The 23180-nt window shown below is 43.6% G+C and overlaps 1 long non-coding RNA gene across 1 annotated transcript; it reads right to left on the reverse strand.

Moving 5' to 3' along the window:
• Positions 1-2045: 2045 nt before the first annotated feature.
• LOC142566843 (uncharacterized) lies at positions 2046-4594 on the reverse strand. The gene is made up of 2 exons (XR_012825145.1): positions 4424-4594; positions 2046-2833 (listed from the first exon to the last, which is right to left on the reverse strand). It is a non-coding gene; the product is annotated as an uncharacterized LOC142566843 (long non-coding RNA).
• Positions 4595-23180: the final 18586 nt, after the last annotated feature.

The following is a 23180-nucleotide window of genomic DNA, read 5'->3' on the forward strand; positions in this document are numbered from 1 at the left end:
CACGCAGTGCAAGTTGCGCAATGTTTCGAAAGATGCGCACCTCCTTCCTTCAGTGACTACACATGTTCACATGCACGGTCATTCACTCATCTATCCGTTTGGGCCACATAGGTTTTCGCGCGTGTCAATTGCATTTCATATACCACACCGGTGCAGCACTTTAAAAACTGCTTGCCATGCTTTCTGCTGCAGCTGCTCCTCGTACCCTGCTCGCAGCGCAGAGGCAGAGCTGTGCATGTTTCCGAGGAGCCGAAAACACGACTGGGACGCCATACGTAACCACTTCCGGCTTCGCAGCTTGTTTTTTTGTGCGCACAGTTTCTTGACCATGGAACTTTTGATTTTCTGCAAGAGCGCTTCAGCTACTGCTGTGATGACCGTTAATGGGAACCCAGCCGAAACCAAACAACCTGTCATAGTTCGCACGCATTGCATGGTGACACGATTTGACAAGAGTACACTGAAGACAAAAATTAGCAATGTAACTTTTTATTTTATGAATGAGCCGACGCATAAGGATGAAGCTCCTTTTGTGCTCGAGGTGCGTACTGCCAACGTACATGCTCTAAAACCCATGTAAGAGTAACTTCCGAAAAGTGCATGTGCCCCCGCAAGAGTAGTTTATGCGCGAATACCAACCCCTGTCCCTTATGAGAACAAAGAAAAACTGCGCAAAAAAGAACAAGACAGAGAAAGAAGAGAGTCTTTTGAGAAGGGTGTCTTTGTTGTCATAATGTCATACCAACTAGCCCCTCACCGTACGCTTCTAGACCCCGTCCCTTCTCTTCAAAACTGTCTGGGACAGTGCTTACACCATCTGTGTAAGTCAACACGTTCAGTTCTTTAAGAACCATTAAAAAATCGTCAAGACACTTGAACACTTTCAGTACACCCTTTCCTGTTAAAATTGTCGCGAAGGCACTGCCAAAAAAGGTTCAAAAAATGTTAGCAAGCACAGGAGCTACGCAGGATCCGATACAAATTTTTTGTCTTTGTCGGTAAAAGTTGTTCTGAAAAGAGAGAAACGTCACACCAAGGTAAAATTCTAGCATTATCATAATATTGTCTATCGACACGCCAGAGGAGTTTTGGAACTCAACTGCACTGCTACTTTCTATAGCATCTCTGACAGAAGTGAAAAAGGCATCGTGGAGCATAGAGTGAAACAAGTTGTCAACATCTGCTGAAAACTCATGCCCCATGGAAGCACTTTCCTTAAGAAACCTAACAACGTCTGTTGAAATCTTTGTGGAGAACGGATCATGAACATTAAGGGATGTAAGGTGCTTTTGGTGATACTTGTTCAACACAATTTGCCACGATCCATTCTCGCTGACCACTGTTCTAAATATCACCGACGGTTTGTGCGTTCTGGCCGTAAAGAACACAGAAAGAACATTGCTTTTCTATTATCAATGTCATTGGCCAGCCTGCTCAGATCCAATTCTTTGCACATCTCGGACGCCTTGCCTTTCAATCGAGTCCCACTGGCTTTTAGAGCAATGAAGTTCTTCGCAATTGCTTCTCCTGCTCTATTTCTAAACTCTTCCTCGGTGAGCACTGTAACCCCTGGTTCAGTGTGTGAGCCCACCAAAACTCAGTCGGTCTTCTAATAAGGTGTCGAATTGCACGAAACTATATCTTCAGCAGCCATCCCGGATCCACATTATAACAACTCACACGCACGTGGCCTTCACATCTTCTAATCTGACGCCACAACTCTGCTTTGAATAACCTGCAAATGGCGTTTTAGCAATCCGACGGGTGGTCGCAAGTAACCAAAAAGGTCACTCACGTCCGCTGGAACGAGTCCCTTCCGAAGGCAAAACGAAATGTAGCTTACAGGACATGTCGACGCAACGATGAGGGAAACGAAGGCATTCAGTTGAGAATACGACGATTTGGTGTCCCATAAAACGGGGTCCTGTGTTTTCGAAACATGGTTCAGAACAACATACATTTGGGCTAGATGGTCCACGCTTCCACTAGGAGCGAAGAGCGTAAACTAAGACGATCGCAAGCAGGAGAACGACACAGGACAAGCGCCAACTTCATCTATCTTTATTCACTGAAATATCAGCAAATTTAAAGAAAATCACACACATGCGCACAAGGACCACAATGCATTATCTGTCAAACTGTTCAAGATGACATTTCGCTTTTAAAGAGGGTCACAGAACTATCACTTATACAGTTTCTCCTCTCTTCTTTATATGGAATGCTTCCAAAACGACGCGTACTTTTGCATCTCTGATTCTGCCAAGAATCTATCTCTCGGAACCATGGTTGACAGTTCTTGCAGTAGAGGCATTATTTATTTCCGTGGGGGTTGGTATTCACGCATGAACTAACCTTTCCGGGGCCCTTGCAGTTTTTGGACATTAATCTTACTTTGGGGTGAAGAGCATGTACGTTGGCAGTACGCGTCTCGAGCACAAAGGAGCTTCTTCCTTATGCGTCGGCTCTTTCAAAAACTGTAAAAAGTTCCATTGCTAAACTTTGTGGTGAGTCCGCTCTCGTCAAATCGTGTCACCATGCAATGCGCGCGAGCTATGACAAGTGAGTTCATAGGTTGGTTTTGGCTGGGTTCCCATGCACAGTCATCACAGCAGCGGCTGAAGCGCTCTTGCATAAAATCAAAGGTTCCAAGGCCAAGAAAGCATGCGCGCAAAAAAAAACAAGCTGCGATGCCGGAAGTGGTTCCGTATGTACACAGGATCGTCCACGATGTGAGAAAGGTGGCGAACAGACATGTCCTCCCAGTCGTGTTTTCGGCTCCTCGGAAACAAGCACAGCACTGCGCCCGCGGCGCGAGCCAGTGCACGAGTAGCAGCTGCAGCAGAAAGCATGGCAAGCAGTGGTTAAAGTGCTGCAGTGGTGTGGTATATGAAATACCATGGACCTGCGGGAAAATTTAAGAGCGCCAATCCAGGTAGCAAAAAAGAGATACATAACGTTTTTATAGCGTTTATCCGAGACGATAAAAACTGTTTATAGAAGATACGAGTTAGACAACTTCGTCGTTGAAACGTTGTGTATATCTGCTAATGTCCGGCTTAATTACTTTTCTCAGACGATCTAGAAGAGCTCTTCAAAACGTATTAGAAAAGCTGGTTTTGAGTAGGATTGGGAAATGCACAAATAATCCCTTTGCCAGGGCTCTTCACTTATTATTTCTAAACACTTTCAAGACGTTATCAAAATGCTGGTCTAGAAGTAGTCCTTAAAGGTCTACGATAATCTAAAGCTCGTTTTCGCCGTTTCCAAATGAATCGAAGCGTCGGTGTCTACAGCTACTGAGCTCCCGGCGCAGTGCCAAGCACTGTTGCCTATAGAGGCTTACGCATCCTCGTCCAAGTCATTTGAGAAGGATCATGTCCACGAAAATGAATCCGCCTTTGGTACGCAGCAACGATGTTCACAAGCAAAATGAGAATGACATATCGCTAAGAAATCGGCGCGTCTTGACAATCGGCCAGGCCAGGGCTTTTGTGCCAATAGCGCATGAAATGAACATATCACAAAGCAACGCTTTCTTGAAAAAATAATACTTTTGCAAGGTTTGAACCAAAATTAATGAGAAATGCAAAGTAAATCGAATTAAGACCATACCAAAAACACTTCCAGAAACAATTCATTATGAACTAGAAATTGATCAACCATAACTAGAACATGCATAAACGAAATTCGTAAGTACACATACAATGACGAACAGCAAGAACGCGAAGTGTGCTAAAGCTTCTTATTTTGCACAGTGAAGAGCACTTGCTATCAAATGAACAAACTAGAGTTATTTAGAAATTTATATCACAGGAACTGCAAGAAGCAGAATGAAAATGTGAGATCGAATCGCATGGTATCTGCCTACAAGCAATGTTACCCCATAATCTAGAAGCTTGAAAAAAAAGCAATAACGACACATACCACCAAAAATCATTCCTATGATGAAAACCAACAACGGGAAGATGTCAAAATTGAAAATATTTCCTGTACTGTACATCAAATATAGTAATGGTGAGAGAATTAAAAGAACCACAAAAGTAAAAAAAAAGAACAATCAAGTGAAAGATAGTATAGAATACTCAAACAATGAAATATGTGTAACAAGTGAGCACGACTGTAATGCAGAGTACGATGAGACTGAGTAACGCTACCCAACTAAAACAAGCTTAGTGCTCTAGTACACGAGAAATGAATGTGCGAGCCACATTATTAGAAACTCGTGTAAACCTGGAGATTAACTGCAATGCACAGGAAGCTGCGTTTCAGTAACCGAGGGAGCAATGTTCATACTAAGTATGAATCGGTTTATATAAACAGCATTGTACAAAAGGCACATATGTACCATTCTCGCAGAAACAGGCATAAGATCGCAATGAATCATTTGCAACCCAATGGATACATTACTAAACTTTGCACACACCTCCAGTCGCCTAAAGTAAAAAAAGAAGAAGAAATTGGCTCGCCATCCTGGCCCTGCGAAATGGATGTCCAGCGAAGCTGTTTAAAACCACCACTACAACTGCTGCTGGGGTATGCAATGTTTTACTGCTTTATAGTGATGGTAATCTTGAGAGACCGCCGCCACCCGTAGCAGTGCTGCAACAAAACAGAAATCAGTTGCTAGGCCAGTTATTCCATATACGAAAGACTTGGGACATCACTTGCCCCGTCACAAGCTGCCATCGCCGCGGCATCTTACGCAGCAGTATTCGTACCGGTAAAGGCATGCGGGGAGCACTACGTGCTTCGCATTCTTACCAGGCGCACCTTGTTACCAATTGTGTGGCTCAGATGCTTGTTTTACGGTTGCTCTTTATTGAAAGCTACGCTGTTCTGTATGCTGTACCCGTGATTCCAAAGAATGTATTCACTGCGCACTTCACTTTGCTGAAGTCTCTGCCTTACAGGAGTACGCGCCATTGCTTCTGGTCCTGCACTGCCGCCACGATCGGCCCATATTTTGGTAACGGAGACGAACAGAAAAAATGCCGACCAACAAGGGGCCAACAGCTTCGCTGTATAAAGCACTTCGAATGACAAAAAGATTTCCCACATGTAGCCCCAAGCAAATGCTTTACGATTTCACCCTCATTTTCACATCCGAACATATATGACACACAGCCCAGGCAGAGTTCCATTGGTGAAAGTCTTGGGAGCGCACCACTTCGCATTCTACAGTCCCGCTGGCAATGACACTGCCGTACATGCTGGTATTTTGAAATGTTTTCAATCTAGTCACACTTGCTGCCCTGGACAGGTATGCCCAGATAATTGCAGTGGTGCTTCATTTCGTCGAAGTGGACACAATATTTTGCACTACGCTGGTAGCTGAAATATTTTGAATGCAGATGCAGTGGCTTCACCAGAACGACTTGCCCACATACCATCTCTGACACATGCATGCGCTCACTCTTCACTTGGTAGCACTGAACTTTCGGTGTTCACTCTCGGTGTGCTTGCCAGATAAGTGGGCAGTCCCACACATTCTCTCAAATTTTTGCAGCTTGTAATGAAACATATAGCAGCACACTTAAGCTACAATGTGAAAGATATGGTAATTTTATGACTTATGAAAGTGGCATGTACACAAAATTTACAACTACAACACCGTATCCAGATCATAAAAATACATATTAGCAACCCTAACTGTAAAAATGTATTGTGGCAATTGTTCGGACAGTCTGTTCAATGAAATGGGCACATAATATTTACATTCCACATTAAATATATCAACCATTTCAACTATCTAATGACAATTTAAATTGCGTCCACTTCCCCTTCTGATCTCATTGGTTGCATTTCTTAAACGATTTGGAGGACGTCCTTTAAATGAGATCCTGGAAGATGCCCTAATGTATATCTGCCTAGTCTCCCACCCTTTGACCAGGGGCCACTGTGTTCATGCCAGTGGACTGAATGAGAACGATCAGTTGGCACATTGCAATGAAGCAAGAATTAAAGCCCGTATGTACTTAAGGTATTATCACGTTTTATGTCACCTGTCATCTGCTTTCTACCATTCATAACACCACGATGAGATTTCAAGCATTGTCCGATATTGCTGCATTTAGTGGCACACTGTCGCCATGTAATCACATTTTCTACTAAGACATCCAGGTAGGGACCAATATATGCAATTAATGATGCACAAATCAATTCCGCAATGACATGGCTAAAATTGCTTTGCAAATAGCCCATATTACATGGACTCTAAGCATCAAATACTATGTACTTTTATCCATCAACTTAATGAATTGATATGCCTAAATAGAGCTTCCTCTGTTTTACGTACGCTTGGAAGTTTGTTGCGCAAGGATCAAGAACAACAGATGCTCTGTTGCGCGACGTCAATGATGAGAGTGAGTGACGATGAGAGTTTCAATGAGTGAGCGGACAGGATTCGTGAGACGTCGTTATCTCTAAAATGACTTCGCGATTAGGCCGGTAGTCATTGTAAATGATTTGAGAAAAGACAGGACAGGACTAACAGAAGAAAAGCGGACAGCGCACTGGCCGTTTTCCCTCTGTTCATCCTGTCCCACGCGATGTTATCCCCATTAAATTCAACGTGTACCAACCGGCCCAAGCTAGCGCTCTTCTGGTAGTGATTCGCCCATTCTGATGACAGCCGGCAGGACGTCTCGTCCGCATGCCCGCGGCGAGCCGGCTGGCCGAGGTAATTCTTCCACTGCTGCTTGTGGGAAATCATTTTCTGAGTTCCTGTTCATTATTTTCGCTGCGTAGGAGGCCGAGGACTTGCATACTGCAGCAGGCCTTATCAAAAAGCGCACATGCCTGTTTTCTCTACTGCGTATCATTCGGCCGCTGTAAATGAGAGGCTGCATTTACTCTGCGTGGCGGCGACATTTTTTTTGGACACATCTTTGCAGGTGGTAATGACAAATAATTCGGGAGGGTGTATTATGAATATTTCCCGTTCCGTCTTACCAAAATGAAAATAAACGGAAAATGCTTGGTCGCATATGATGGCGGCGGCTGCTCCTCTCGAAAAAATAGTGATAATAATAAGAAAATATTTCTATGCAAGAAGTAACGTCATATGTTCAAAAAATCTAAAGCGGAATCAGATAGGAGAGCAAAAGAAGTTCACATATAGCCCTGTCACACTGGAACATTCTGAGACAAAAGGCGAAGAAGATAAGTACCGTCAGCCCCTACACTGAGTCTGCACACCTACGCGTATACCGAGTTCTAACGTGCACAAGGCCGCAATAAGCTCCAAGTTGAACAGGCGTACAGACGAAGATAATACAGAGATGACATATTGCACACGCAGAAACACAACAGCAAAAACGGAGCTTCATCACACAAAGCGGATGGCGATTAGTGCGACGCACTTATGAGACAACTGCACATGAATGTAAGTGATAGCACGTGAGTTGCGTTTTCATAACCGCACCAGTTGTGCCTCCTGGCCCACATTTCATGTTAGCGTTTTTAAAGAAATGTTCAAGTGCTTTGAATACCTTTTGCTGTGCTGTTCTGGCTGGTCAAGTGCCGAGCAATTTGTTTTAGCAGAAGTCGGCGGGGTAGTACTTCTTCTAATTGTGGCCTGCGCTTAGGGCGTCTTCTGCAATCTAGCAGCAGACGACGAGCGTCCTCACAGTCACTGCCACAGGGGCAAGCCGGAGGTGTCATCTGTTTTCTGAAGTATAGGAAATGTTTTGCGTACGCAGTTCTCAGGGAGCTTTCGGTCTATTAGTGTCTCCGCACCTAAGTGGTCTATACATTTAACTGATATTTAATAGGAGAGTCCAGTTCGTAGAGAATTCATTTCTTAGTGTTTCCTGTAAACCAGATGAACATACACAATTCTGTCACTTAGTAGTATTATTATGCATCGCGTATCCTTTAGTGTTATCGGTATATAAGGTGACATGCCACACCTTCACGAACTGATTTTGCCAGAGAGTCCGCTAATTCAATGCCTGCTATGTCAGCCTGTCCGTGATCCACAGCAATACCACATTTGTTTCGCGTAATCATTCCAAATTTACAGCTGAATAAAATTGTTTTACATTATCAACTCATATCTTATACGAGAAGTGAAATTCCTGTACACGAATATTTCTAATACAAATTTAGCACTAATGCCGAGTTTGTTCCTCGTGGTACTGAAGATACGAGGGCGAATCAGAAAGCATTTGCCCCTATTTTTTTATTAGCCAAAATCAGGTACATGCAGGTATTTATAAATATACGTACTATTCCACGTACTTTACACTATCTTTCCACATAGTCCCCACACTGGTTCAGACATTTGTACCATCGCAGCACTAAATTTGAGAAATTTCGTCAGTCAGCGATGCACGCGGACTCGCCGAACGCTCATTTGTTATTCATGTTTTCATGGCCATTTGGGAACTCAGAACACCACTATCTCACACTTCTCAAAGCGACACAGCTTTCCCCATAAGTGGGCTGCATATCCCTGTGGATTTCGATGGGCGTTCGTCCCTTGCTCCATAGAAAACGTAACTAATGCATGTGTGATAATTTTACGGACGCAAAATGGCAGGTGACATGTGATACTGTATAAAAGGTAAGAAACCGAACGATGTTTTTGACACATTTAACCGAAATGTGAGTTCAACGCGAGATTACAATCAAAATGTAAACCTCTGTATTTTACAGTCTTGGTGCATCTCAAGACCTTTGCATGTGCATGGCGAACAATTCGACCTATGAATTAATAGAGGGCATCTGAAGATGACATTTTCCTGTAGGGTTATAAAACGACGTCATTTTGGTTTTGGTCGAATTTACATTGATTAGATAAACACGAATAATCCATGGTTTTGTGGGATGCTTCCTGTAGTATAGACATAGCGTCTGAGTAATGTTTCGATTGCGATAGTAGGACAGTCTCATGAGCATAGTGTAACAATAAAATGTAAACAGTTTCAGACAGATTTTCCACAAAAAACCTTTGATAATAAAGGACTTAATTTGGAACCTTGAGGTAAACTTGTCTTTACCACCGAGAGGTTACTGCAACCTTGGCCAATAGCCTTGAACTGTTGTCTGTCTGACAGAGAATTACTCAACAATGACAAAAAGGAGCCCCGGAAACCTAACAAACGACAGTATAGTTAGGAGAAGGCTATGGCAATCACTGTCGAATACTTTCCTAATATCGAGGGAAAATGCAGACTACTTCGTTGTTTTCAATAGCCAGATGTAAAGCGCCTGAAAAGTCCTCTCGTAAGAACTGTGTGCCCCTGCCTTAGATGAAACCGTATTGGGTTGGAGACATGCGCGTTTAAGACATGCACATTTATTAAGCTAATCAGACTAGCGTATACATACTTCTCTAAATTCTGCGAGAAAGACGGCAAGATTGAAATTGGCTGATGGCTTTCCATGTTGGTATGTTAACCACCCTTAAAAAGCGGAATATTGTTATCTGCTGTCAACTTGAGTGGAATTACACCGTTAGCTATTATATTATTTAGGAGGCGCAAGAAAACATTCTGAATGGACTCGAAGTTCCTATGCAAACCAGGCACAGAAATTCCGCCTACACCTGGGGACTTATTCGCCTTAAGATAGAAGAGAATAGAGTTAATATTGCGTTGTGAGGGTGATGGAAGCTGAGCGGACACTAACACACTAAATGATAACATGCATGGTCCACGGAAAGACCTCGCAACACCAGATATTCTGGAAAAGTGTTATTTTTATTAGCAATACATACGCCATTATGTTGAATATCAGGCAAAAATGAGGAACAACTATTAACTTGCTTATTATTTCCTCTTAGTTGGTTAACAAATGCCCAAATGTTTGCCACTGTCTTTACGAACATCTTTAGATTCATTTCGAAAATAGTGCCACTTGGCTGGGCGTATCATGGCATTAGCTCGATTTTGAGGCTGTTTACGCCTGCCCCGTAATTCTTCACACTGAGGTGTGCGCTTTACCCTTGCCCAAAGAAGGCCTTTTTATGAATTGCTGGTAATACTTCCCATATTGCATCCTTTGGGTTTGCTTATTTCGAAGACTGATTTTATAGCAGCGTGTAGATATACGCTTTAACTCATATAAGGTTTGAAACAGGCAGTCATATATCTAGGTGGAACGAAAAGTTGATACTAAGTCAGCCCAACTAAGTATGCTACCATGTTAAAGCAACCCAAGTCTGCTACCATGTTATCGAAGTGCTCGGGGTCTACCACACAGATGTAGTTTTAGCGCCATTCTGTGCAGTGGATTGTTACGCATGGCTGCATTAAGGAACATTTCACAAAGTAATGACCAGCGACTTCTTCTACTACCGTAGATAGCGCTGTAAGATTCCGAGCGCGAATATTGACGTAATCTATGCAGGAAAACTGTTCCTCTCGGGTGGTCGTTTGAATTAAACTTTCTGAGCCCCATTTTGGTAAAACATCAAGGAAATCTGAAATGAAGGACTGAGTAGGACGATGAACATCAATATTTGTCAACGAAAAGGTACAGGTGCTCTTCCAAAAGTATAGAAGAGTGGGTGTTTTCTAGTTTGCTTAAAGAAAGGCGGGAGTTACACCATAGGGGCAATAAACCGGTAAGAAAAATGACTGTCCAAGCACTCCGTACAGATGGTTAACCAGTGAAGCTGAAACGTGCGCCCCCGGTGTTTATCGCTGGGTTAATCCCGATGGTTCATTAAACCATGGCTTGGTAGGCTGCCGGATCCTCGGCACGCAAGTAAAACTCTTTCTTGGGCTAGTTGGTTCATGCTTGAATGAGCAAAGGTAAGGCGCAAAAGACCAGGACGAAAGGACAGAAACGAGAGGATGGGCGCCGGTCCTGTCGTTTGTGTCTTTCTTCAGTCCTGGTCTTTTGCGCCTTGCCTTTACTGATTCGGTACGCAGTTGCTGCTTGCACTCGGCTGCACGAGCATGTTCTTGTGCTCGGGCTGCAGCATCGATACGGCATAGACGAGCTCATTCCCGGTTCTGCTCGCGGCGTTGCTGATCGAAAGCTGCCTGCTCCTCAGGAGTACCTATGACGTGTGGTTTACCCATTTCGAAGCTGGAGAGAAATTGCTGCGCGTGAGCTTGGCTGCAGCTGTTAGCAACGACGTAACTACTGGCGCAGCCAATCGCGTGCCTCTTATCTCTTTTTTTTTCGCGCATGTGCATGGAGTTGTGCCCCAGGAGTTTACGGCGTACAGGTGACAGCCGGACGGACAGACGAATCGGCTAGATACAGTTTCGCTGTACCAACTAAAGAGAAATGTGATGCGGAAAAATGTGTGGATAAATGTGGAGAGAGAATCGGCCTTAGACATTGAAACGCCACTTTGTGAAACGGCCCATATTTCTTCGATGAACACGGCGACCCCACCACCCTTCCCGGTAGGTCGACATTTACAAGAACCTTTAAAGCCAGGAATGCTAAATTTCGATAAACCAGCGATCCATATTTATAGACCAGCGATCACTTCAGAGCGATCCAGGCGGCAGGTAGCACCTGCCATGTACTAAACCCGGACCTTGCATCTTTGCAGGCAGTGTTTCCCAGGGAGCGAATCGAAACGGATCTAGCGTCGCCGTGCCTGCCGAATCCTTATCGGACGGCGCAGCTGAGAGGCAAATCTACGAAAGATTGCTTAGGAAGTTCGCGACAACCAAGTGCGTGACTTAACTGGCGGCCTTCGATGGACCTACCGCCACAACGGCTGATCACGCTGTCACTACAGCGGCTGATGCGCGCAGTGGCTATTCTGGCAAACGACGCACCTTGGCTCTGCTATCAAAGCCCTGTTCGGACGGAGCCAGCATCACTTCAGAGCGATCCAGGCAGTAAGTAGCAACTGCCATGTACTAAACCCGGACCTTGCATCTTTGCAGGTACGTAAGCGTTCAAACGTTTATCAACTTATAGCTGCTTCACGTTCAACTTATAGCTGCTGGATCGCTCTGCACTGTTGCTTTGTTGTAGAAGACTTGTGATGGATGAAAATCCGCTGAAATCGCTTGGGCAGCTTCTTGCGGACAAACCGCCGGGTACCATTAAGGAACTAACTAAAGGCTTGCTTGACATGACCTCAAAGCTAGAAAGTGTCACAACAAGCATCAGAATCGACATAAAAAGCTTAGTAGAAGACAACAAACAGTGTCAGAGGGACATGCAGTACATCAAGACATCCATAGATGTCATGAATAGGACATTTGAGCAACTCAGGACTGATGTGCACAACGTGCACCGTGAACTATCAAGTAAAACAACAGCAGGCTAGCATTATTGGCGATGTGTTCCAGTTACAGGGGGAAGTAAGAGAAATGCGACAGGAAATAATCGAGCTCAATTAATACAGTCGTCCGAACAACTTGGAAATAAGAAATGTTCCTGTGTCGGCAGACGAATCGTAATTAGCGCCTTGCTTGAATATGGAACTTCGTACCGAAGATATCGATGTAGTGCATCGAGTTCCGATCAAAAACAAGGCTCAAAAGAACATTTTGGCAAGATTTACCTCAACTGCAGTCCGAGACGAAATGATAAAGAATACCAAGAAAGAGAGATTGTCTCCATCTGCATTTGGCATCCAAAATAATGAGCCCATATTCATTAATGAATACCTCTGCCAAGAGAATAAGATTCTTCTCGCAAAAGCTCGCCAAGCGAGAACAGAGAAAAATTGGTAGTATGTTTGGGTATCGCAGGTCAAAATTATAATGCGGAAAGCTGAGAATTCTCGTGTACTGCACATCATTTCTGAAGACGACCTGAAAAAAAATTGTTTAGGAGCCTCTCGAGTTAAGTCTAGTTTGCCACACCAATCATGGCGTTTTCAATCCATGAAGTTGAACGGGAATTCCACAAAACCCAGTGTATATCGATACTTCACTGTAACATTCGATTTTTTCGTAGAAACAAAGATATATTATGTTCCTTTTTGGCACAGCATAATCTTACTTTTGATGTAATTGGCTTAACGGAAACTTGGGTAAGAGAAGGTGAGCACATCTCCATTCCGGTATAGTCTTGTAAGCAATCCCAGGAATGCAGTATCGCGTGGTGGCGGAGTGGCTCTACTAATCAAGCAGACGGTACCCTTTAGGATAATCGCCGATACTGAAATTAGTAACAGTACGGTTGAATCTCTCTTTGTTCTTTTAGATTCACGCATAGTTGTTGGTACAATATACCGGCCACCAAGCTCGAGTCTGCCCGTTTTTTATCAATCGTTGGAATCTATCCTTTCCACCGTAAGTACTAAGAGCTATGGTACCGTCACTGTTGTTGGCGACTTTAAGATTGATATTAGCAAAGACATGAATTGTGAATACTCGCACCTACTGGAGTCATACAGTTTTAAGAATACAGTCCATGAACCTAATAGATTGTCACCAAGTGCATCTGCAACTATAGACCATGTATTATGCCACAGTAATAACATACGTTCTGGCGTATACGATACGGGCCTCATTGACCACTGCTTTATTTTTGCATTTTTGCATACTCACAGCAATAAAAGAAAAGGACTGGTGGTACGAAAAATGGAAAAAACAGCGAGATAAAGCTTATTATTTGCGAAATTTTCGAATATCTCGTAACCACGTAGTAGCTCTTATTCGGAGGCGGAAAAAAGAATACAACGCTTTCTCAGTACAACAAGCACAAGGCAATGCCAAGAAAATGTGGGGACTTCTAATAGGAATAATTGATAACCCAAACAAAAAAACGATCACTCCTGCATATGTCGACGCCAAGTGCGCCGACACTTTTAATGCGTGCTTTACTAGCATTGGTCCAAAGCTAGCTGAACGTATTCCAGTTACTCAAAGCAATGTCGTTTGCCGCAAAATCCATGCATGTTTTTCCTTGGATAAAGTGGACGAGCATACCATAACCTCAATTATATCAGGCATGCCTTGCTACGAAGCCACTGGCCACGATAGCATAACCGTAAAAGCATTGAAAGACAATATGAATATTCTTGTGCCAGTACTCACTAAAATACTTAACAGTTGTATAAGCCGAGGCACATACCCTGACATCTTAAAGATCGCAAGAGTTTCTCCTATATATACAAGTGGCAACGTCAATGACCCTGCAAGCTATCGGCCCATCCCTGTGCTTAGCATAATAAATACTGCATTTGAAAAGGTCATCGCGGCTCAACTCAAGCACTACCTAAAGGAAAACAAGCTTCTAACAAATTATCAACATAGATTCAGAGCCAACCGATCAACGTCATCAGCAGTGTTAGAGCTAACCCGGAGTATATATACACAGCTCTACACAAAAACGAGTTTGTCGTAGGACTATTTTTAGATTTAAAGAAAGCATTGGACACGGTCTGTCATTCCATACTTCTAAAAAAACTACGAACTTATGGTTTCAGTGAAATTACAATGGACCTCTTTTCAAGCTACCTAAACGGTCGAAAACAATATGTAAAATTTGGCTCCTTTGCTTCCCAGTATACTACTATGGTTACAGGAGTTCCGCAAGGATCAGTTTTGGGGCCCACACTGTTCTCGCTATATGTCAATGACCTCCCATCAATACTAAAGTCATCGAAAGCTGTTATGTACGCTGACGATACCACGCCATTATTTTCAGGTAAATCCCTCGGCGTATTGCAGAACAATATAAACAGCCAGTTATCAAACATATCAACTTGGTTTGCATGTAATTAACACTAAACAGAGATCAGACAAAATACGTAGAATTCAAATCCCGTTATTCCAAGTGCGACAGAACAGGCATGCAAATTCACCTTGTAGATGGAACTGTAGAACAGCTCGACCACATAAAATATTTAGGGCTATAATTAATTAATAAATAATTAGGGGTTTAGGGGTATACCTTGAACTGGAGACCACATATAACTAGTATATGCGTGAAATTAGCCTCGGCTCGCTATTAATTTACAAAATGCAGAGAATATCTTGACTCTAACGTACTCAAAGTTGTGTACTTTTCCATTATTTCATTGTCACATCATATACTGTTCTGAATCGTGGTCTGGCACATATAAAACATACATAAATCCCGTCTTTCCATTACAGAAAAGGGCCTTGCGCATTATGACGTACACAAGCCCACATGATAATAGTGACATGCTGTTCGGTCCTCTCGGCACATTACCATAATCTCTGGCATGCGAAATGAAAGTTGCCATTTTGATTAACACAATTTTACGCGGGAATCATTCATTATCACCTAGCCTGTTTATTACACCTAATCCTAATACAAGGGGTGCAACAAATATAAATTTCAACCTACCAATCACTCGTAACACGTATGGCCAACGACTACTTGAGTTTCATGGTGCCAAAATTTGGAACGCAGTACCTTTTGAGGTAAAAATGGCCAACAATTTCGTGTCTGCTGTAAAAAAGCTATACCTATCAAAAAGTACGTGATTTTCCGCCAGTCTGGTTCTCCACTTGTTTCATACTGTGCCAGATTATTCCTTTTTGAATCTATTCACAAAGCCTAAACACTTGAGCACGGACCTTTGCAAATATGTTACTTCTACGTATAATATGCTATTTCTTATTCGTTTTTTTTTTGTGTGTATGTATACTCCTAACAGTTCTGTTTTATTACTAGTGATTGATGTGCACTGTTTTCTTTTTTATTGTTTTTAATTGTATGTATCCACCTAACTGTATTAGATCGTATCACTAATAACTAGATATGCGCTTGACTTTGTTGCTGCTGCTACATATATGACTATGGGCCTACACTAGCCTTCGGCTACTGGCCCAGCAGTACTTTTGTACAAATTATTATCAATGAAAAATAAACTGAATTGTATTGAAAAATTGAAAAGAAACAATAATTTCAGTCAGCAGAAATACATAAAAGAAGAAGCGAAGAGCACTTAAATAATCCCAAGAGATAGAAATGCTACGAACCAAGTGACATTGTGAATTGTGATACCGTGTTTACGGTAGTTGTGAAACATTTTTTTTAACTTTAGAAAAGGAAGCGCTTCTGAGGCTTGTCACACGTCTATGCTTAGGCAATTTTCTCAAAGTCAGCAATTTTTTTTTTCGAAGCGCATAGCAGGCCTGCCTTCTGCTTTACTTGCTTGAACTTTGCCGTTGTGAGTCCGAACAAAGTTAAAAGCGTTTTCCTTTCGTCTTAGCCGAGTCAAGCGATACAGCTCACAGTTGGCACGGGTAGGGTCATGATGAAAATCGCCTTAAACACACAGCAGAAACTTCTTTTTCAATATGAACAGGCAAATATTGCAATGAAACGCTATGGAATCTCTCCATAACCTCGAGGACGCTAAAGAGCTCCTTTGAAATTACAGTCTAAAGGTGTTGCGTGTTTGGGAAACACATCTAATACCTAGACGAGTTGATTTTTGGGCCACTTAGTCGTCCACATTTGAAGTATTAGCTTAGCGCGAATAAAAACACGCTGACAAGAAAGACGGACAAGGACAAGCGCTTGTCCTTGCCCGTCTTTCTTGTCTCCGTGTTTTTATTCGCGCTAAGTTACTACTTCAAACATCTAATACCTAGACATACAAACTTCCTCAGACATTATGCTATCTTACGTAAAGACCGTGAGGACGCTGTTGCCTCGTCCGAAGGTGTAGCAGTAATTGTAGATAAAATCCATTGTTTGTTAGAGCCTTTCTCTCCGGGCAGCCCTCGAGGCGGTGTCTGTGCGAGCGATTCTTTTCAATAGGTTGATAACCGTCTGTAGCATTTATAAACCAGCTAATATTGTCAACTCACAAAAACAAAAGTTAGAAGCCTCATTGACCAGTGCCCTGAACCCCACATGATCACCGGCAATTTTAATGCCCATCACACACTTTGGGGACACTCCCGGCGCGACACAAGAAGCCGGATAAAAGGAAACTTTCTAGTAAATTCAGGTGCATGTCTCTTCAATTAGAAGCAGCCAACATATTGCAATCTTTATCATAACACATATTCATCAAGATATGTCGACTGGCTCTGCTTCTGTCTTCTCTGACTTAAAATGGAATGTACTCAAAAACCGCTACAGAAGTGACCATTTTCCAGTAACGTTAAACTTGGTTAGACATGACTGCCCTACCCATGCCCGTAGGTGGAAACTAGCCTCCGCCATTTGGGAACATATTAAAGAATCTACTTTTTTTTATCACGCCATTTTATCAGCGAATTTAGTATAGACGACGCAGCTGAAAAGTGCATTCCGCAAACAAGTGATAACTCATGCAAAAGGCGAGTTTTTTGGTGGAATGATAAATGTAGAAAGGCACGTAAGAAACAACATAAAGCATGGGGTATTCTCCGTCGATATCCTAATACAGAGAACCTCACTGGATTCAAACACATTAAATTGCACGGAAGGGCGACGCGAAGGCAAGCAATAAGGGCAAGCTGGGAGAGATTTCTCTCCAGTATTATTTCGTACACACAAGCGGTAAAAGTTTTGGACGGGCTGAAGGGGCATCAACTGCCCACTGTTCTTGGTAAATTAACAAGAAAACAGTCTGAAGGACCAGGCCGACTTTCAGTGCGTCGCAAGCTCTATGAACTATTCCTTATATTTTCTGAAATTGAAACAAACGGAGGAATGGAAGTCACCGTAAATGTAGCCCAAACGAGCCTTTTAATTGGCCTTTCTGCATTGCCAAGCTGAAAGCTTATCTAAATGTATCTCAGAACTCTGCTCTGTGTCCCTTCACCGAGACACGCAAATCACACTACTCAGACTCTTTAACACTTTATGAGCAGATGGACATTTTCCATCCTCTTGGAAAGAAACTATTGTTATCCCTGTGTTGAAAAAGGGTAAAGATCCCGGCTCAGTAACAAGCTATCGGCCGATAGCGCTAACAGTTTGCCTCTGCAAGTTGTTAGAAATAAAAAAAATGATAAATCGTCGCCTTCTACACCGCCTTGAATCGAACTAAATGCTTGATCCATACCCATGGGGATTTAAAAAAGGCGGGTCAACAACCGACCACCTCGTGTGCGTCGAGGCTATTATTCGTAGTGCCTTTGCCCATAAACACTTTTTATCGATATTTCTTGACATGTAAAAGGCTTACGACACCACGTGGCGATATGAAATCCTCCGAAACCTGTCACGAATGGGTATCAGGGGGAACGCGCTGAATGTTATTGAGCGCCACCTCTCGAAACGTGCTTTCCGTGTACTAGGCAATATGCTCTCGCGTCCATTTACGCAGGAAACTGGGGTACCCCAAGGGAGGCGTCCTCAGTTGTACCCTTTTTATTGCAAAGATGAACACGCTCCGTTATTCACTACCTCCACCCATTTTCTATTTGTTTACGTAGACGACGTAGAGATAGGTTTTAAATGCTGTAGCTTTGCAGTCTGTAAAAGGCAAGTTCAGCTTGAGCTGAAGAAAGTATTCAAATGGCCAGAAGAAAATGGGTTCAAGTCAATAAACATAAAAGCTTCTGTGTCCTTTTCTCAAGAACGCGAGGACTGTTCCCTGATCCCACTTCCCACTGTCGAACTGCAAGGACAGCACATTCCTGTGGACAAAGAACAAATTTTTGTACGTCATACTCGATTCAAAATGACCCACATCAAAGACATCAAGGCCAAGTGCGTGAAAACAATGAACACACTAAAAATTCTCTCGCAGACAAATTGGGGCAGTGACATAAGATACTTAATTAATCTCTACAAACGTCTTATACGATCACGTTTATACTACGGGGTTGTCATCTATTAGTCTGCTACACCGAGTGCCCTAAGAATGATTGATATCCTGTCCATCATTTAGGCATACCCCTGGACACAGGAGCTTTCATAACGAGCCCAGTACGAAGTCTCTATATAGAATCCGATGATTGGTCATTCCCAGAATTCTACAGGATGCTCAGAATTCTACTCTAATGATTCAACGTCGCACGCCGGCGTTTGTTATGCTGCAGTTGGCCCATACTTCTCGGAATCCGGCTGTTTCCACCCGGAAACAAGTGTCTTTACAACGGAGTCTTACGCACTCATGTTGGCTGTATGACACATCAAGGAAACAAAACTTCACAAGAGAATAATATTTACAGATTCATTAAGCATCGTCAAACCCTAAATTTCTCTACAAAAGAATAATAATCCTGCCTTTGCTGAACATTATTCCATCCTCTGCACTTTCTATGCATCACATCAACATATCATATTAGGCTGGCTATCTGGCCACAGAGGCATCAGGGTAATACGTTTGCCAACCGTATAGCCACATCCCAAACTACAAAACGAAGTAATTGTTTCATAGCTGCACCTGTGATAGATTTAAAGCCCTTCCAGCGCAAGAAAAGGAGGGATCATTGAGAACGTAAGTGGGTCACTAAAACACTTAATAAACTTCGAGGTATCAAGCCAAACGTAGAAAACCATGGCCTATAATAACAAGAATGCGACAGACTGAGGTTATCTTCTGACGTCTTAGGATAGGTCATGCTTATGGCACTCCCTCTTACCTATTAAGCGGTGATTGTTCTCCTGTCTGCGATAAATGTGGCGAGGCGCTTACGGTCCTTCACGTTTTGTTAGAGTGTCGAGAAATTGAAGCTCAGCGAAAAAATTACATTTGCCCGGCATACATACAACACACTCCCCTCCACCCCGCCATGTTTTTCGGCATTGAACCGCAGTTTGATAGCAAGTTAGTTTTAACGTTTTTACGAGATGTTGGCATATTGCAAGTTATCAGACCAAGGTATGCGTAGCGCATTCTCTCATTACAGGCTGCTGCTACGATAGTATTCTTGTAAAGCACGTGCCTGCCCGCGCTTGCGTTCGAGGTCTCACTGTTGAGGTACGAGTGCTACTGTTACTCACACGTTTAGTACATCATCCCTTGGTAACAGAACCTTTATGTTCATAGCTGTGGCATATATCAAAGGACAGTAACAAAACACCTCGTTGGTCGAATTACTTTGAAGAATATGCCCATCACTGACACACCATTTCAACGGGTCGCCGTCGACATTATTGACCCCCTGTCCCCAACTTCAGCTAAGGGAAACAAATACGTGCTAACGATGATAGATTTTGCTACGCGTTGTCCGGACGCGGTAGCACTACCGAACATTGAGACCGAGTGGTTGGCAGAAGCGCTGTTAGAAATGTTTTCCGGGTGGGAATTCCATGAGAGACAGTGAGCGACCGTGGAAAGTCGTTCACATCCAACCTTATGCTAGAATTCGGGCTACTACTTTCATTTCGTCAACTTCCCACAACTCCCTATCATCCCATGACAAACGGACTTGTGGAAAGCTTCAATGGAACTCTCAAACAAATGGTGCCCTGCATGTGCCAAGAATGCCCTAAACAATGGGATATATACCTGGCACTCTTGCTTTTCGCATTCCGTGAAGTTCCCCAAGCAAGCCTTCACTATAAAAACAGTTGCACCGTTTGGGGTGTATATGTGCCGCACAACGATAATCACCATCTGTCTTGCCCGCAATTCCTTTCTTTAACGCTGCGAGCCCGGTACTTCCAAGTCACGAACGGCATGCGCGTTATCAGCATGGCAGAGCACTCTCGACAGGAAAGTAACGATCGCAGCGTTTTCAAAAAAGGAAATGCGGGCAAGACAGAAGACGGGTGTAAATCTTTTTCAGAGTGTTGGCTTCTCGCCATTGGACCACCTTTACGGCCGATTCGTTCGGAGATCGATGTCCATTCTGAAGGAATTGTGGACAGGCGATAAGGTCGATGCCGAAACGAAGACAACTTATGGATATGTTGTAGAGCTCCAGACGGCGCCTTCATAGCACATGCAAGGTAGCCCATGAAGAACTACAGAAGGCAGAAGTGACACAAAATAAGTATTATTATCAAAAAGCAAGAGTTCGACAACTACCGACAGGTGACAAGGTATTGCTGCTCCTACCATCAGATAGGAACTAGCTGATTCTGACATGGAAGGGGCCTTTCACAGTCGTCGAAAAACGTAATGACTCTGACCATTTGATAGACCTTGGGGGTCGAATGAGCCTATTTCATATCAGCCTCCTAAAGAAATACGAGGAAAGGGAGTCCACGGCTGACGTCCTGCAACACACCGCAGTTACTGTGCAGGCGGACAACACAGAAAAGCAAGAAATGCCTTTTGTTGCTCTACAAACGGGTCGAGGCCTACAGAGATGCTGCCCGCGTGGGTCGACCCTGGGTCGGGGTCCTCGTGAGTTGCGGCCGGACACCGCAGTGGTGTGTTTAACGTAGGCAAGCGCCGCATACAGTAGCGCAGCCGTGTGCCGGCGACGGTTCCAGCCGCAGCAACGGTACCATCTCTGCCTCGGCTCGCCTCAGTGACCGTACCGCGCAACGACAAGCGAGCTGTCACGATGCAAACTGTGAGATGACCTTTTGAACACTTGACGCGTCGAACGTTGGTGTAGGACTGGTTGTCTTAGCTCCATGTCCTTCTCTGGACTGAGCGTCGCCTACTTCTGTCTGCGCGTGAAGCTTGATCTGTGATGCTGTTTTGTTTTCTTTTCCTTTGCCCATGATTTGTGTGAAAGATAGACATTTGTGTTAACTTACTAGCGCTTCTTGCACATCCTTTCTCTTAAGACACACAAACTACTGACGAACGTCTATATTCACCATCGGATACACCACTAGTCATTGTCATTATTTGAATACCTGTACAGTTTACACTTTACAACAAATTTTAGGGCTTCTCTAGAGCCAAGTTGGCTATACCATTCATATCCGGACTCATAACCCCCACATTTGTCACATTCTACCACCGACACTTCATTATCTTTTGCTTGGTGTTCTTTGGCCATATCTGGCCCTTGCGCCAATAACATTTATACATCATCATCAGTCACACGGGAAAACTGACTCGCCATCCCGGCCATGCGAAAGTGGATGTCCAGTGAAGCTGTTGCGAAACCATCACTACGACTTCTAAGGGCGGTATGCAATGCTTTATTGATGGCTCGGATGACTGCTTCGAGCTTGTTCTTTATTGAAACGCATGCTGTTCTGTACGTTGTATGCGTGATTCCAATGAATGTATGTACTGTTCGCTTCACTTTGCTGAGTACTTGGGCCGTCTGCATTACGCGGGTGATGAGCCATTGCTGATGATTATTATTTTTCTTCACGGACGGGCACGAAAAATGCCGACCACCGACAGGCATTGAGCCACGCACTGGGTCAAACACTGAGTCAAACATTATTCATATGCGCACAGATTAGACCCCGTCCTTTCACTCGAAATGCGACACCTTTGCTGTAAAATGTTCTTGCGCTATACTCGCGGAAAACTTTGTGTAACTATGAAGGGAAACCTACGCAGGCAAAGCGCGCACAAGTGAGAGCGCTTCTGAATAGAGTCCTGCGTTTTCATCCACGTTAGTTTAAGCTGCGGAAGAGAAAACATAAACACCTTATTAGCTACAGCTAAGACAAGACACTGCAGTGAATGTAGAAGCTTACTAATTCTGCGGCTTTTCCCTTCCGCGTCTAGGTAAACGCGAAACCGTTGCACGGGGATGCTGCGCCGATTCAGCATCTGTTCTGAGTAACCAGAAGCAGTGTCAAGCGCTGGCGGACTACTTGCAGCGGTAACACATGCGCATGCAGAAGCGCCGCCCCCGTAGCTTTCCCTTCATAGCCACAAAACGTTGTCCGCAAGTATAGGGCAGTTCGAAAGATCGCATGGCATCGAAACTTGACGCTAGGCGTATCGTTAGTGAAGGCAGCCGACCAATGGCAAACGTCACTTTGTGAATTGAAGCTTTGAATGAAAGATCAGAATCTTTGTCAACTGGAACCGTGATCTTCATGCGTCAAAAGTGAGATGTTGTGACTTCATGATCTGACCTCGTGGAACGCACGGCATAGCGGCCTATCTTTACTACTAAGTGCGAATAAGAAAGATGTTGAATTCTAGAACCTTCGTAACATTCAAAAAATACTCATGCCTATCGGCATAACATATAGCCACTGGCTCGACAAGCGTTAAATCCCCCAAAATTACTTTCCGGGCATAGGTAGAATCTAAGAAGGGTCCATCGAAATACTTCACAATGTTGCTTCCACGGCAGCCATGCAGCCGCCTGGCATTCTTATACAAAAACAGCGAAGAGCAACCACTCCTTCCTTTAGCGCGCCTTTTTTTTCAGGACTCCAGTAAGCCTATTCTCTCACAATGCACCTATAGGTTTGGGAAATAAACAGCCGAAGCGAATTAAAAG

The sequence above is a fragment of the Dermacentor variabilis genome, unplaced genomic scaffold (assembly GCF_050947875.1).
Source record: "Dermacentor variabilis isolate Ectoservices unplaced genomic scaffold, ASM5094787v1 scaffold_13, whole genome shotgun sequence".
In the NCBI taxonomy this organism is placed as follows: domain Eukaryota; kingdom Metazoa; phylum Arthropoda; class Arachnida; order Ixodida; family Ixodidae; genus Dermacentor; species Dermacentor variabilis.